The sequence below is a fragment of the Patagioenas fasciata genome, chromosome 11, assembly GCF_037038585.1.
Source record: "Patagioenas fasciata isolate bPatFas1 chromosome 11, bPatFas1.hap1, whole genome shotgun sequence".
NCBI classification, from domain to species: domain Eukaryota; kingdom Metazoa; phylum Chordata; class Aves; order Columbiformes; family Columbidae; genus Patagioenas; species Patagioenas fasciata.
Window position 1 is genome coordinate 8,672,297 of NC_092530.1, and position 12,236 is coordinate 8,684,532.

General features: G+C 51.0%; 1 protein-coding gene across 3 annotated transcripts in view; it reads left to right on the plus strand.

Annotated features, from left to right (window-relative positions):
• Positions 1–334: 334 nt before the first annotated feature.
• Positions 335–12,236, plus strand: part of ARHGEF9 (Cdc42 guanine nucleotide exchange factor 9) — a 210,163-nt gene continuing 198,261 nt past the window's right edge. For 2 of the 3 annotated variants that reach the window (XM_065846654.2, XM_065846652.2), the window contains exon 1: positions 336–616. The gene's annotated coding sequence lies outside the window, so the exon portion shown is untranslated. Of the gene's footprint in view, positions 617–12,236 lie in introns of all 3 variants that reach the window. The other variant, XR_011740834.1, reaches the window with a different exon arrangement.

Genomic DNA, 12,236 nt, shown 5'->3' on the forward strand with positions numbered 1-12,236 from the left:
CCCTGCGGGCTCCCGCTCGCATCCAGGCCCGGGACCTTCTTAAAAAAATCGGAGTTTTTATTTTGTTTATTTAAGTTTTTTAAATTATTACCACTCTTTTCGGGCAGCGCCCGGGCGCGGCGAGCACCGGCCGGCGCCGGGCGGGCCCCGACGGGACGGGGCTGCGGGGGATGCGCGGCGGCGGCGGAGCAGCGCGGCCCGAGCCGGGCCCCGGCGGGCGCCCCCCGCGCCCCGCTGCCCGCGGGCGGCCCCCGGCCCCCGGGGCTGCCCTCGCCCGGCCCGGGCCGGCTCTCGCCGCCGCGCTCTGAGCGCTCGGCCGGGGGGTCCCGGGCCGGTCCCGGGGCCGGCGGGGAGCGCTCCCCGGGCAGAGCCGGGCACGGCGGCGGGAGGCAGGTCCCGGGGGCGGCCCGCCGGACGGGGCCGTGCATGGCACGGGTACCCCCTTTTTCAACTTTTATTTTTTTTTAAATTTTTTTCGGAGGAGCTCGCACCATTAGTCGCTTTTATTTTATTTTCTAATTATTCTTGTTGTTTTTTAACATTTCAACTTGAAGACGCTAGCGGAGAATTGCAGTTACTTCCCGGGACCGCGTTAGCGCCGGGGCCATGCGGTGAGGTAAGAGCGGGACCGGCGCTGGGACCCGCGGAGCCGCGACTCCCAGGGGAGAGGGGTCGCACCAGTTCGCTTTGTGTTCTGGTCTGATCAATAACGTGTCACCCCCCCTGTCTGCAGGACAGTCCCCCGGCTGTTCCCCCAATACGAGCGCAAAGCTGCAAAGTTCAGATTAGCTTTGAAAAAAGGTCCGCGTAATGTGAAATGGAAATTTTGTTGGTTGTGTTTTGTCTGAGCTACTGAGGAAGTACCAGCGTGAAGTTGAGCTGGGTAGTTACTACCGTGGGCCCGATCCTGATTGCAGCCTGGTTTTATTTTCCGCTCTGTGTGGCAGATTCCAGTAGCTTATGCCTGGTTTATTGCTCGCATGTACTGCCTAAGAACTGGGTCATTACTCACCCAGGCTGATTCAAAGTATGTTTGAGTCCAGGAGAGTATTTCTGTTGGCTTTAATGAGTGTTTTTTGGCTGGGAGGGTTCAGTCCTTACTGGTTTTAGGATTCCCAGGGAAGCTGATGGGGCAACCTCAGTGAGAAAGTCTTAGTCATGTGTTTACAGAGCCTGGCTGGAGGGTTCCTGTTAGATGCTGTGTTCACATTTCCACCTCTGTGGTTTTGTTTCACACCTTAACATTTATTAGACGAGCTATTTAAAAATACAGGGATTAATAGCTGATACAACCTCCGTGCCCCTCCCTTCTGTTTTGTTATAAGACGAGGCACAAGTTTCCCCCCGGTGACAGCAGCTCACCGCAAGGCCAGCACCAGCTCCATTTTTAAAGCGGGCTGGGCTGCGGTGCAGAAGTCGTTGCACCGGGCTCAGTAGCTGTGTTGGTTACAGGTCATTAAAACCTCAGTCTGTGATGCAGTGAGCTGGAGCTAAACGTACTGTAACTGTTTAAATAAAATATTTATGGAATGCTGCTCACTCCCTCCGTGGTATCTTCACTGATTGGCTTTGAGGAAAAGAAAGGTGCCAAACTTAGGTCTATTAAAGTACTGAGGGTGCCCGGGGACGGCTGGTGAGAGCGGTGTGAGGACCCTGATTGAACAAGTGACCAGACAGGGAATTTCTGCTGTGCCATCTGATTTCCCTGCTGCGGGATGAATGCTTTTGGCACCTTTGTGCATTGCTGCAATTAATTAATTTGATTTCTACATGTTCCTGTAAGGAGAACCAGCCGAGTGGTCGTGTTGGAGCAGGAGAGGTGTATGATGTGTCTGCATTACGCAGAGAGGTTATGTGGTGAGAGCCTGTGTCACCAGTGGCCTGGGTGCGGCTGCAGTGGGGACGCGGGGCAGACGGGAGCTGTGCGGCCTCAGGACGGGCTCTGTCGTTCTGAGGGGCCTCAGTGAGCTCCCTGCTCTCCTCCTGCAGGAGAGATTCCGTCCCAGAGCCCAGGAGCTCGGCTGGCTTGCAGACTGGAGCTCCAGGTGGTGACCATTGCTTGTGCACGTAGGACGTGAGCACTTTTGCATGAGGAGCTGATGGTCCAGGAGGAAAAACTGTGCATTGTGTGTATGCGTGCGAACAAGGGGGAAAAACGCCTTGTCTCCTTTTGGGGGAGCCTCCCGATGAGTTAAGCTGGAAGCACTGGGGAAAAGTCTACCTTGAGGCTGGAAACTACAGGTCCTGATCCTCAGTACTAAAAATCATGGTTGCAATAGGCTGATTTTGCTCCATTTTTGGGTTGTCCTGTAACCCGTTGCAAGTGGTAACTTCTTTCCATCTTGGTTCCTCAAGCACCAGAGTCTCCTGCGCTCTCCCACCACTCTTAGCGCTCATTTTCCTGAGCACTAATTGCTCTCAGCTGTCCTGTTTGGTGTGTAGTATTGGTTTTTCTTTTATTCTTTTCAGTTTGCAGGCTCCTATGAAACTTCCAGGTGAAGCATGAGACTGGGTTTGCTTTTGGACCTATCTGAGACCTCTCAGAAATAGTCTTGGTAATCCTGAGGATCTGAGGCCAGGAGCTGAAAACCACTGAGCTAATTACTGCAGCCCCGTTATGCTTGGAGCAATTGTTTCTGCCTGTATCTACCTGGCTGTTTGTGTCTTGTGATCTCAAAGACTTCCCCGATTTCTGCAATAATAGTAGCTGATTCAATAAAATTACTCTGCCTTGCTTGAAAAACAACAGTGAAAAAAAACCCTGCCACAAATAACATGGGGTAAGAAAGAGGAAAAATAGGAGCAAGCAAAACGCAGAAGGAGCCAGGGACCGAACACGTGTCTTGCCCACTGGCCTCTTGCCAACTGTGTTTCAGGGCATAAGCGTCACCAACTTTGATTTTTGTAGGGCTTTTTTTGTTGCAGGTTTGTTGTATTTGGCCTTCTTATGTCAAGCACGCAATAGCTGTCTGTGGAAAAAGACGTTATTCCTGTGCTTGGTGCTGACATTAGGATGCAGTGTTAATTTTCTGTTAAATGACAAATTTATTGGAGTTTTCTTCATCTGCGTGATATGACCTGAAAACCTGAGTTATAATTTGCCAGAAGGGGGCATTTTGCAAACATTGCAAAAGATTTCAGTAGCTTGGAAGATGAGCAGAGTGAGCTTGGCTTGATCTGAAGCAGGCAGCAACGCATGTCTGGAAACCACGGCTTCTTGGGGAAGAGTTCCCTGGTGCCTCAATGGAATAACAAAATTATTGGGTACCTACATGCTGTAGAATTAATTTTGGCGTGTTGCATGTGGAGGGCTGAGTGCAGGGAGGCCAGCTACCTGTCTCGCTGCAGCGGACAGGGTTGTTAAAATAATGAACCAGGGAGTTCTTGCTCGTGGTTTCTCCCCTTTCCGTCTCTGCAAAGAGGGCATCGCTCCATCTGGAGCCCGCAGCTCCACGTCTCCCTTCATTTGAACGCGTTGCCGAGCTGCCCATTGCTCACCCTGGCCCAAGCCAGACAAACAGGGCCAGTAAAGCCAGTCCTTCCCTGTGCAAATGCCAAAGAGTTTTGCTGGTGCTCTAGGGCTTGTTTTGTTTTTGCATGGGGTACATGTTGGATTTGGGGTCCCAGTCAGCATGTGTTCTCCGGTTGCACGGTCTCCATCCTCACCTCTTCTGTCCCCATCCCAAACCCAGAGGGTCCTCCTTAATCTTGGGGCCAAGGCTTTGCTTTCTTTGCCTTTAAACATTGATCTGCTGTTTGTAGGAGGTTGGTGGGGGCAACCCTCCAGTCTGGGGTGCGACACCTCTCGCCCCCTCTTCATAGCTGGAGACAAGAAGACAGAGACAAGTTAGGTGAGCTGATGGAAGAAATGGGGTGAAAACATCTTGCTTCTGCTTTACCGGTCTCCTGTTCAACAGGCCAAGTGCTGGGCATACAGTTTTTGTCTTGAAAACTGCTGTTTTTGTTGCGTACCAGCATACCTCTGTAGCAAAGGCCCCAAGCACTGGGTCTCTCAACAACTTGTACAGATGTGCTTTGCAACAATTTGTGCTGGATATGTGCTAAATCCAGCAGTAAGGGACTAAATTTGGCCAGTTGTGAGATCTCCTGAAGCATCTCGAATTGTTTGGATCGCTGCTAAGCCAGGCTCAGGTGCCATCACCTGTTTTCTGACCTTCTTCCTCTTGAAATAGATGCGGAGCTTTCTCCATGTCCCCAGTGAGGGGCTTCCTGGGCTGGTGGGGCAGGGACTGCCATGCAGTGTAAGGGCAGGTGTTGCTGGATGTAAAAGAAGATGTTGGTATTTCCCATGTTTTACTGTGGATGCTTTTAGGCAAGTAAGCAACTTCGGGGCCTAAAAAAGTAATAGAAATGGTTTCTGCACCTCTTTGAAAAATATTTGAGAAAAACAATTGTCACCAGCGTTTGATGACGAGTGTCACAAGTAGAGCCAGAGAGATGGCAATGATGAGACGTTGAAAGATGTCAGGTGTGTGAGGGTGATCCTTCACCCCGTGTTGCATCCTGAACCTTGCATCTCCTGCTGCTGAGAAGGGTTGGAGGTCCCTGGACCAGGGAGGAGATGGGAGCAGAGCCCAGGTGCATGATGTTTGCAGCTTGAGGCCGGTGGCTCTTGCCCTGTGCCATCAGATGGAAAGGCAGAAAGCTCTGGTGCTTGGAGCAGAGCGCTGGTTGTGTTTGCGTTGAGCACGCTGGTTCAGTCCTTTCCCATTTCACTAATAATTCTCCCCATCTCTCCTCAAATCCTTGAGCCCAGCAGAGCTGTGGAATACCCAGTTCCTGCTTTGCTATAATAGTTCTTCATTTGCTGTCCTTTGTGTTTGGGATTGCAATCCATTTTGACCCCTCATTCTTGGTAGTAGCTCCAGCAGGTCAGGACTGGAGCATTGTGAATGCAATTGCTGTCTCACAGCCTGATGCAGTGCTAGCGGTTGCTCTTTTTTTGCCGGGACCTGTGCCGTTTGTGGACCGGTGTCCTTGCTGTGACGGATGCACCGAGCCAGCCCCGCTCCTGAGCTTCCTGCACCGCAACGTTGTTCAGATTCAGCCCAGCTGAGCTGAGGCTAAAGCCTTGCAAACTGTAGCCCACTCCAACGTGATGTTTTCACAAGGGCTGTGCAGGGTAGCGAAATATCCGTGAGAGAGAGCTGCGTCCAGATGTTGCAGAAGGCTGGGTGCGATAATTAATTATCCACAGCCATTCCCAGGCTGGACAGCTTATCTTTCGAGCCGCTGGTGTGGTTTTGCCTGCTTCCCGGCCTGGACTTGGTTGCGGTGCTTTGCTTGTTGGAAAAACAGTGTCCCCAAGAGCCTCGAGGAGCTGCCCTGGTGCACTGCAAAGCGGCTTTTCTCCTGGTGCTGCTTTCCCATGGTATTTTCTCCCGGGAGCTGGCGTGTGCTGCCGCACAGGAAATTCTGGTTGCACCATTATTGCAGAGCCTATTGTTTGGGGCAAGAGCAGGATTCGGTCTTGCTCACATCCTAAAATGTCTCGCTGTGTTAAAAGGATGTTGCAGGGTAGCCAGGGCTGCCGGCGGAGCAGCAAAGCTCAAAGCTGGTTTTGCACAGGGTTCACACTTAGCCCAGATCCCTGCGTTTGTGCTCAGATTTGCTGCTCGGGTTTTTCACAGGAATCCTTAGAGTTAAGGGAAACATGGAGTGAAACTGGAGTCAGGGCATGGTCCCTTGTTAGAGTTTGCCCACTCCTGCTTGCGGGTGATGTGTGGCAGATGCAACAAGTGATGCAAAATCAGCTGGCGTTGGGGATATAGAGTTCCATCAAAACCCTGCCTTTGAGATGCCAAAAAATGTGGCCTGGATCGCACAGGCGTAAATAGGCATGTACAGCACGGGGCAGGTTCTGTTTTCATCTGCTGCAGTCTTGTGGTGTGACCTGTTAACCTGTCTGTGCCTCAGTTTCTTATCTGAGCACTGGAGCGAATGCTGCGCTGCTGGTGTTTGCTTTCACTTCGTTTTTTTTTCCCCTTAACTAATCTTTGTGGCTTAGATGGTTGGCAGCGATAGCCCATATTTCCCAGGCTGCGCTATCCAAGTTGCAAAACGCCGTTCCTCACCCGTGCGAACCGCAGCTCCTCTCGCACAGGGCTGTGTGTCATGTTTTGGCTACAACTTGGCCAAAGCTTTGCGGGCCGAATTGTGCTCCCCTTGCTGCAGGGACGGTTGCCCACCTGTTGAGTTGCCTGCCCAGGCGTTTGATTCCCCTCACTGGGGTTTTCATTTGCTTTTGGCAACCATCCCAAAAGAGGGGAAAACACCAAACTGAGGCAGATGTAAAGAGCGAAGCCACATGCGTGACATTCCTCCGCTGCCATGTGCCAGGGCTGAGTTAAGCATGGAAGTTCCCAGGGGTTTTGCAAACTCTGCATCCCAAGAGCTGAGCTTTTGCTGCTCCAAAAAAGTCCCCAAGAGCCTGCACAGCAACCTGTCCTGTGCTGGGAGGGAATTTGCTGCTGGAGGGTTTGTCTTGGTCTGGATGCTGCGCTTGAGGGTTAGGAGGGGAGGAGCAGAGCCCCTTGGATCCAGTACCGGCCGTTGAGGGTGTTGTCGTGTTATCCCTGGCTGACGAGGCAGCAAGAGATTCACGCTGGCTCCTTCGCTGCTGCAGCAGCAAACTGCTGGTGTCTTCACTTCGGTGTACACTGGCTTCAGTTTGAAGGCGCTGCTGGATTTGTGGCAACAGGGTGGCTGGTGCTGCTGTGTGCTGGCACGAGGAAGCGAACCAAAAGGCTTCTCTGACACTGCAGCGATGAGCGGAGCAAAGCGTGTGCCTGGCAGAGGGACAGGGAGCCTGGCAGCAGCATTCCCGTGTCCCTTATCTTAACAAGCCACACGGGGAGCGGTTGTAGCTCATTTGCTCTTGCTGCTCGTCACACGCTGGGCTGGTGCAGGGCAGCAGCTGATGCTGTACCACTGAAACTGGGTTCACATTGTCTGCCAGGGGCCTCCCGTACACTCAGAGACTTGTTTGAGAGAACCATTAATCAGTTTAAAACTGCCCCGTTTCATTCGCGGGTATAAAAAGTGCCTATTGTGTGCAAAAACAATGCCACTGATGTGAGCGTCTGCCCTCAGCGCTGGAATTGTTTAGCTGGAGTGGTATGAAGTCATCCGTCTAGCCCGTGCGGTCGTGGAGGTTCCGTGCTCTCGGTTTCAGCCGAGTGGTTGGTGTTGAGCTTCCTCCCAGCTCCCTTCCCCGCGCTGGTGTGGAGGATGCTGTTGGCTGGAGGGTGGCACCAGGGTCCTTCCTGAGTGAGGGTGAGGAAGAAGAGAGCATCCACTGGGTTTCTGAGCAGTTTCCTGGCGAGCAAAGGCACCAGCCCCAGAGCCTGCTGCCATCTTCCCACCCCTCCTTGCTGTTCAACAGCGTTCCTGGGTGCAGAGCGCGTCCTAAACATCTGCTCTGCTCTCCAATTTCCACACTGTAGACCAGAGCTGACAAAGACACCGGCAGCAGCGAGAGCAGGCGAGCAATGCACGCTGTGTCCCTCTCCCGTCGCGCTTGGAGTGTCCACTTATAGATAATGTGGACAGCCAGGAGAAGCAGCAGGGCTCAAGGTGGTGGCCTCTAAGCATTGTCGCTCCACTCCATGGCGTGGGCAATGCTGCCTACAGCCACCGGGGATGTGGGCTCTGTGTGTTTTCCAGTGTGGTTTTATACAACGGCTGCCAGTGAGTTTACTTTGTATGGTGTAAGTCCTGCCAAAACAATTTCTTCCTGTTATTGCTCCTCCAGTCTTAGTGGAGCGATAAGAACCTTTTACAGAGAGCTGGGTTCTCCTGGGGGTTCTCCTGCTCTAAGCTGGGAGCTTTAAGATCTAGTTCCCAGGGAGACTTTTCCACAGTCCTTTAGATAAATTTAAAAGTTACATTTAGTTAAATGATAAAAGGAACATAATATATATAATCTATGTAGGGTCTGTCCACAACCGAATGGATTTGGTTCATTTTAGGCTGTATTTCCCATGAATTATCTCTTCGGTTACAAAGGAGATGGTTACAGGATGACCTTGGCCTTGAAGACAGGTCCTGTGTTAGGATATATTGAAGTGAAAGCTGAGACTATGTGGGGCTTTGGAGCTCAGAGAGCACCATGAGTCTCGTTGCTTCCCCAGCTCCGACCTGGTGGCTTCAGCTGATGTTTCCTTTGGCCACATCGTTTTGTTTCCTGATGCTGAATGAGATCCAGCGGCGCCCTGTGCTGCAAGGACAGTGAGAGGTTTTACTTCTGGATACCGTATACTCCTCAGAAAGTAAAGTATCTTCCTTTTCTCACCCAGTTCTGGCAGAAATGGGAAAATGACATAGAGTTTCGATAGCTGGAAAGCTCTACAGGCTGAGGGAGCAATATACATGGAAAGCTTTCTGAGTTTCATAGCAAAGAAACACCCTTGTTACAGAAATGCTGCTGTATATGGGTTTCCACTCCTGCAAAGGAAGATTTTTAGGGCCAAACCTTAAATATTCTAATGGGAATGAAGAGGGATCATAAACTTGCTGCTTCTTGGTTTCTAATTCCTTTTGAATGGATGAACCTAAAGCAGAGCGACGAGGTTTGCTGGGTCCCACCACGGCCCATGGCAGGCAGTACAGATCAGCCGCAGTTGCTTACGATAAAGAAATACTTTCAGATTTTCCAATTGCAAACGCAGCGCCGGAGCTGGGAGGGCTCTTGCCACCACTTAAGCAATTAGGCTGAGTCAAATAGGCTCTGCTCCCGTTCCTAAGAGCGGGTTGCTGAGAGGAAGTAAAAACAGGAACAAATGTGGTTAGTCGCTAGGGTGAGGTGCTGCCCTCCCGAGACCGTCGGCAGGGCAGCCCCGTGGCACTGCGGGCCGGCGCTTCTCCGGAGGGCACGGTTTGGGTGGATATGAGCAAAAAGATGGTGCTGCAAACCGCCCCGTGCTTGGGGCTTGTGTAAGGAGCGCTCGGCAGCAGGACAGCTTTGTTGTGTAATTACAGCGTGCGACGATGTTACCGGTGTCCTGCTCTGTGTCGCTCGCTGGCCCAGCTGCACCTTTTGCCGTGAGCGATGCTGGGATCCCGCTGAGCGCCTCACGCTGCCGGCAGCACGTCGGGGAGGCGAGAGGAAAGGGACCACGGAAGCCTGATGTAAATGAGCAAACATCTGGGCTTGCAGGTTGATTTGGAAGTAGGAAAAGAGCTGAATTCTTCAGGTGACTCAGCAGGACCTTCTGCCCCGGTCTGATGTTGTGAACCGCGTAAAGTAAGTTGGCGCTTGCAGACGGGGATCCTGCAGAAGGGATCTGCTGGAGCAGTGGCCAGTTCTGTGCTTCTGACTCTTCCACGGTTGATGTGTTCTGTCTCTGGGATATTACAGCAGTGCCTGTGATAACCCCCAAGGGCAGGCATTGCCTTTCTGGCCTCCCTCTGGTCTCTAATTAGTCCCCACAACTTCTTGCTGTAATAAGTTAAAGCCAAACATTTTAATAAACTTTTATGAACATAATGAGTTGCATTAGGTAAAAATATTTGTATAAAAGGGAAGTAAATAAATACATTTCAAGCCATAAGCCAACCCGTGTTTGACACAGCTGGAAGCAATTTTCTCCAAGGCACAGGTTATTCCATAATTGCTCATTAATTAAGTTCTTGCCTCCTTTCCCTGAAGCATTTGCCCTTGTCCAGAGCATAGGAGTAAGCAGTGGGTTATATGGAAGCCTCGCGTGATCCAGGCTGGCATGTTTGTACTCAACGCTCCTCTGATTGTAATCAGTGGGTTTTGTACCCATAAAGGGCAATGCCATGTAAACTGTCTATAATAAATACAGGGAGTCTATTCCTATGGTTTCAGGCTTGAACTTTGAGTGATAATTACTCTAGAATCCTTCCAGGCACCTTGTTTTGATTCTTGGAAGGTTTCGCCTTTATTTACAGCAATAGCATGGACATGTTTAAGACGACAGAGTTGAGAAAACAAGTTGTTTTTGGTGAAGTGCTTTGCTGCAGGGTGCTATAGGACAATTCCTTGGATCTGTGCAGTGCCAGGGAACACAGACCCTATTGCAGTGCTGAGAAAAGCAAAAGCATTGCCCATATTCCTTCAAACACACTCATGAAAGGGGGTGCAACTTTTCTTGGGAGCAGAAAGGAACCACAGATTTAGGTATAAAGTTGTCTTTGGAGACCAGGTCTGTCTGAACGGTGGTGTTGGAAAACCCCCTTTGTGCTGCATCTCCCTGGTTCTTTATACACCCTCTGCTGCATGAGGGTAAATACGTCACAAGAATGAATATTGAGATCCTTAATTCAAGTTTAGGTTAGGCACCTAAATGCATGTTTGAGCATGTAAGTGGAAGATGTGATTTTTGTGCTGAAGGTGCAGCCGGGCCGTGGCTGTGTAGGAGCTGGGCTTGGGGTGTCTGTGAGCATCTCCTGAGCATGCAGGAGGGTTTCTAGAGAAGTAGCAAGCTGGGTAGGGCAAGATCTTCTGCAAAGAGTGTGGTGAAGTACCCTTCAGAGCCCCGTGTTACTCTGCTGTTTCTTTCTGCTGGTGATCACAAGCTGGGGTTTAGCCTCATGCGACTTAAATTGCAATTTCCAGCTGTGAGGGTATGGGGAGATCATGTTTTGAGCTGGGTAAATGACAGCCAGATTTGACTTGGAGGCAACGGAGCTGCATTGCTGCGGCGATGGGTCAAAAATTCATATTCAGCATATAACCCAGCTCCCAAATTAGATGCTTAATTGATTTATCTCTTCCTTTGTGCCTTCTCACTGCTGCACCCATGCAGCTGGGGAAGTCAGAGTCCACCTTCCAAGAGGTGGGATGAGGAGGTGCTGCTGGGGAGGAAGGCTCAGTGCACTCTTCTTTTGGGTTTGAAAACAAACCGACTGTGGGTGTCTGCCTTTGACATGAGGATCAAAAAGACTGGGTTTAATTGGATACATGGGTGCTTCCCTCCCTGCCTTATTCCTGACTTCCCTGGATGTATTTTCATCACCCACAGAGGGCCGTGGGGCAGAGCTGTCGCTGCCTGACGTGTGTTTCTGCATCCACGCCCTCAGCCGATGCTGTCAGGACCGAAGCATCCTCCTGCCCGGGTGTTGGGAGTAGCCTGCCCAATTGCTGCATCTTTTGGGGAGATTATATTTGGCATGTTGGCTGCATCGGGTTTCTTGATTTTCTTGCTGTGAGTAGTTGTGAAATAGCGGCTGCTCGGCCGGTGCCAGCGCTGGCTTCCCTGCCCTCCGCGGGGCTGTCGCTCTCGTTTGCACACTGCTGTGGGGAAGGGGGAACACGTGTTTGAAGACACACAAGAAAAAGTCCAGGAGTGATTAAAGTCCAGGAGTGATTAAAGTCAGCAGACAATCCCTCTGGCTTCTGTGGGAATTAAGTTTTACTCGGATTTTCTGCTGGACAACTCCATATTCTTAAACACTTTTTCTTAAGCAGTTCTTTTGTCTCTGCTGAAGGAAGAAGGGGTCACTTTTTCCATGCTGCTGATGTGAATGGTGAATCATAGCTTTTGTGGGAAGGTGCTGTTACTGGGACCAGTAACCTGTCAAAATATTTACCATCTTCATCCTGACGTCCTCAGGCATTTTGCAGCCTGTGTGCCAAACCGTTGGGTATGACCACAATTCAGAGTGCTCTTTTAATGCTTCTTAAGTGGAATGGACAGGAAGGATTAGCTCCTTAAAGAATTTTTACTTCAAGGGAGTGATATAACCTATATATGGGAGAGCCTGTTCATTTTACTACAGGAAGGAAACGTCTGCACGTAGCAAAGATCCAGCATGCGGCCTGTAAGCCAAGGTGATTTTGCCTCGGCGCTGAGCGCTAGTGCCAGCCAAATAAAAGACACGAAGCTGGAGTAAGATCCAGAAAACTCAGCAGATGTTGCGAAGGCTGGCGGTGCCGGTGAGCTGGGGCCAGGCCGCCCTGCCTGTGCGGGCAGGTCGAGTGCCAGCGTGGGAGGCTCTGCAGCTCTTGCACCAGCTCAGCAGGGTTTGGACCGGATCACGGAGAAAACACAAGCTAGTTAGCACACCTCGACTCGCTGTGGGCTGCTCCTGTGCCTCCAACGGGGTGCAAATCCTTGCAGAAATGTTTTATGGTGTGAATTTTGGGGTTGTTGTATGCGTGGACAGCAGTTGGACTGGGTGATCCTTGTGGGTTGCTTCCAACTCAGGACATTCTATGAAATGTGTATGCTTTGCTTTTCCCAGGTGTG